Source organism: Salmo trutta, chromosome 3 (genome assembly GCF_901001165.1).
Source record: "Salmo trutta chromosome 3, fSalTru1.1, whole genome shotgun sequence".
NCBI lineage: Eukaryota > Metazoa > Chordata > Actinopteri > Salmoniformes > Salmonidae > Salmo > Salmo trutta.
The window spans coordinates 37,030,692-37,035,857 of NC_042959.1; positions in this window are offsets into that span (position 1 = coordinate 37,030,692).

A 5,166-nucleotide genomic window follows, 5' to 3' on the forward strand; every position below is an offset into this window, starting at 1 on the left:
CAGCAAACTTAACATGTGTAAATATTTGTATGAACATAACAAGATTCAACAACTGAGACATAATCTGAACAAGTTCCACAGACATGTGACCTTCAGAAATGGAATAATGTGTCCCTGAACAAAGGGGGGTGAAAAAGTAACTGTCAGTATCTGGTGTGGCCACCAGCTGCATTAAGTACTGCAGTGCATCTCCTCCTCATGGACTGCACCCGATTTACCAGTTCTTGCTGTGAGATGTTACCCCACTCTTCCACCAAGGCACCTGCAAGTTCCCGGACATTTCTGGGGGGGAATGGCCCTAGCCCTCACCCTCCGATCCAACAGGTCCCAGACGTGCTCAATTGGATTGAGATCCGGGCTCTTCGCTGGCCATGGCAGAACACTGACATTCCAGTCTTGCAGGAAATCACACACAGAACGAGAAGTATGGCTGGTGGCATTGTCATGTTGGAGGGTCATGTCAGGATGAGCCTGCAGGAAGGGTACCGCACAGTGTTGAGATTGCCTGCAATGACAACAAGCTCAGTCCGATGATGCTGTGCCACACCGCCCCAGACCATGACGGTCCCTCCACCTCCAAATTGATCCCACTCCAGAGTACAGGCCTCGATGTAATGCTCATTCCTTCAATGATAAACGCGAATCTGACCATCACCCCTGGTGAGACAAAACCGCGACTCATCAGTGAAAAGCACTTTTTGCCAGTCCTGTCTGGTCCAGCGATGGTGGGTTTGTGCCTACAGGCGACGTTGTTGCCGGTGATGTCTGGTGAGGACCTGCCTTACAACAGGCCTACAAGCCCTCAGTCCAGCCTCTCCCAGCCTATTGCGGACAGTCTGAGCACTGATGGAGGGATTGTGCGTTCCTGGTGTAACTCGGGCAGTTGTTGTTGCCATCCTGTACCTATCATGCAGGTGTGATGTTCGGATGTACCGATTCTGTGCAGGTCTTGTTACACGTGGTCTGCCACTGCGAGGACGATCAGCTGTCCGTCCTGTCTCCCTGTAGCGCTGTCTTAGGCATCTCACAGTACGGACATTGCAATTTATTGCCCTATCCACATCTGCAGTCCTCATGCCTCTTTGCACCATGCCTAAGGCACGTTCACGCAGATGAGCAGAGACCCTGGGCATCTTTCTTTTGGTGTTTTTCAGAGTCAGTAGAAAGGCCTCTTTAGTGTCCTAAGTTTTCATAACTGTGACCTTAATTGCCTGCCGTCTGCAAGTTGTTAGTGTCTTAACGACCGTTCCACAGGTGCATGTTCATTAATTGTTTATGGTTCATTGAACAAGCATGGGAAACAGTGTTTAAACCCTTTATGATGAAGATCTGTGAAGATATTGGGATTTTTACGAATTATCTTTGAAAGACAGGGTCCTGAAAAAGGGACGTTTCTTTTTTTGAAGAGTTTTATTACTCACATTCTGAAGCATATTGTGAATATTAACCTTTAGAGAATAAATTAGATAAAATGAATTTCTTGAGCTCCGACACAGACATATTTAGAAAACACGCTGGAATGCCATCAGTTTACAGTTTTTATAATCTTAACACAAGACATTGAGTATGTCTTCCATGAAGGCTATGTTTGCATGTGTGTGCGCATGTTCTCTGACCATATTGTGTCACAAATACACGGCAGTTCTCTTGACAGCACTGTTATTTTACAACAAACAATCATTGTTTAATGTACAGTCTGGGCCTGCTGTGACCCAATGTGTTGTGCGTTAAGGACAATACACTAACACAACAGCATAGCATTGAGTGTACTTTGTCCTGATCTCACATTTCTCAATTGCACTCTATTCGGGATATCTCAGAACACAAAGGGTCAGAACTAAACCACAAAAGTGCACCACCATAGGGAATACTGAGGAGACTAAATGTATGTCAGGAAAATCACAGATAATATGTTTCTAATGAAAACAATTATTACAATTTTTATTACAACATGGCCAAGTGTAAAACCAGTGGAATTCGTGAAATTGCTTTATCCGACATTGGTTACATGTTGTGGTTGCTTGAGACAGTTAGAGCTCACGGAATCAAACAAACACTTAAAAACAGCCAACAGAAGCAGCATCTGTCTAATTTCTAAAGATTTACAGTATATGGATGTTTTACAAACCCAGAGTCCACAACAGTTGTTGATTATATTGAAGTTGGGTTTTCCACTCTACTCACATTTCATAGACAAGGCAACAGCTCATACAAATCATTCAAATCCAGACGGAAAATATTTACACAAGAAGCAACCTAATATCACATAGTCAAACTCTCAGTCATTTAGTAAGTTCACCATTCCACCATTCACTCTGCTCGCTGCCGTCTCTGCCGCATGTAAATTAATAGCCTACTGGTTAACTCTCGCAAAATAGCAACATGGTTGAGGGAAAGATGAGGCAGTTTTAAATCTGGCTTTTCTTTTTTGGTTCGGGCTCATTACATTTCTGTGATGTCGGACTGGGGCCCTGGCTTCAGCTCATCGGGCTTGGGTCATACCGGACTCGAATTTTCAGGCCCAGAACTCTAAATTTCCACCCCCCAAAATGGCCTCTTAATGGAAAAGATGCAGATATTCAAAATCAAATAGTTGTCTGTACATGGATTAATTTTGATCAGATTTAGATAAATAAAATCACATGAGCCTAATGAGGGATCAGAATTTTTTGAATACCAACTTTTCTACCTAGCTACAATCTTACATAAATCGTATGCAGACAGACCAATAGATAGGGTCTATGCAATTGTTAAATTCCCTTACCTATGTAAAACTATATAAGGAAATATACCATGAGATTCTATCTATAGTATGGTTATGGAAAAAAATGAAGGGGCCATGAGTCTTTGATGTAACCAAAACCTCTACAAATGGCCCACTGATACTCGCCAGAGTCTCATCACAGACCATTATTATAATACTATATCATGTTATTACAGAGATCCCATAGTAATACCTCTAGTCAAAACCATCCCTTCAAGACCAGCTGGTCTTTATTCTCTGATGAGAAACATAGCAGCAATGGCGATTTTATTCCAGTCTCATTCTTTCAAACTCAGCAGTACCATTGGAGAGGAAAGTCTAGACAGTTCAGTTAATGGAAATCTTTCCAGACAATGGGAGAGTTTCCAGGATATATTTGATATTTGACATTTGTATTTTCACACGGAAATTCATTAATAACAACTCCAGATTAATGAAATTGAATATCCACTTAATTTATCCCGTACGCATGCAGCTCCCAAAAGCCAATGTTCCTTGTAATTAGCTATCTCTGTCTATCACACAGAGCATTGATCCATTTCCTGCTTTCAAATTGAACGGCACCTATTTATTTCAATTAGGAAAAACAGCTAGGTAAGCACACGGAGAGAGAGTACAGGTGAGAGATAGGGAGATTCAGAAATTGAGAGAGAGAGAGAGAGAGTGCAAGAGGGAGAAAGAGAGAGGAAATGAGACAAAATTAAATGAAGCTCAGCTGTTTATCCGCATTAGTTGCTAATAAAGTGAGTCGATTAATTGCTTTCAGAAAGTCACCAAGCCGGAGATAGGAGGCAGAACATTCAGCAGTCCTCAGGCCTCAGTCACTGAGTGTCCCTTCAAAAATTACTGTGAAAGAAAACATAGAACATCAATTGCTGTGAGCAGATGCTGAGTATGAAATGCTTACAACAACACAACTATAACTCCTCTGATGTTTAAGTGGAGTATTTGTAACCATGTCTCCACCATTATTAGGAAAGGGGCATACCTAGTCAGTTGTACAACTGAAATGTGTCTTCCACATTTAACCCAACCCCTCTGAATCTGCAAGATGTGGGGGCTGCCATAATCAACATCCACAGAATAGTGGGTTAACTGCCTTGCTCAGAATGACAGATTTTTACCTTGTCAGCTCAGGGATTTGATCTAGCAACCTTTCAGTTACTGACCCAGTGCTCCAACCACTAGACTGCCTGCCGCCCTTCGTTAGACCACAGAGCTTGGGCAGATGCCCCTCTTCTACTCAACACTACTCAGCAGCGAGAGTATTCTGTTGACTAAACACTTGTACATGCTAACTTCATAATAAAACAATGAGAGGCATAATACCTTCATAAGGAAAAAATGAGAGGCATAAGAACTTCATAAAAAACTCATTTGGAGTCATACCATGATGCTTTGATTACATCTGACAGGTTTGATGATGCCCAGTGTTCAACATATACCGTACATTCACGCACACACACCGGTTTGCAAACGCATACACACATAGTATATACAAACACCCTCAAGCTTACTCACAACAACTCACAAGCTCACATTTGTCTTCTTACAACAGGAGTAAACTCTGAAATTCTTACTTACGGGTCCTTTTCCAACAACGCAAAGTTAAACATAAAAATACTAATAAATAAATCAAATACAAATAGAAATAGTGGAATAGTAGGAATAAATACACAGTGAATAATGAATAACAATAACGAGTAAAAATAACATGGCTATGTACAGGGAGTACTAGGGGTACGAGCAATTGAGGTAGCTATGTTCTGTACATATACAGTTGAAGTCGGAAGTTTACATACACCTTAGCCAAATACATTTAAACTCAGTTTTTCACAATTCCTGACATTTAATCCTAGTAAAAATTCACTGTCTTAGGTCAATTAGGATCACCACTTTATTTTAAGAATGTGAAATGTCAGAATAATTGTAGAGAGAATGATTTATTTCAGATTGTATTTCTTTCATCACAATCCCAGCGAGTCAGAAGTTTACATACACTCAATTAGTATTTGGTAGCATTGCCTTTAAATGTTTTAACTTGGGTCAAACGTTTCGGGTAGCCTCCCACAAACTTCCCACAATACGTTGGGTGAATTTTGGCCCATTCTTCCTGACAGAGCTGGTGTAACTGAGTCAGGTTTGAAGGCATCCTTGCTCGCACACACTTTCAGTTCTGCCCACAAATTTTCTATAGGATTGAGGTCAGGGCTTTGTGATGGCCACGCTAATACCTTGACTTTGTTGTCCTTAAGCCATTTTGCCACAACTTTGGAAGTATGCTTGGGGTCATTGTCCATTTGGAAGACCAATTTGCAACCAAGCTTTAACTTCCTGACTGATGTCTTGAGAAGTTGCTTCAATATATCCACATAATTGTCCCGCCTCATGATGCCATCTAT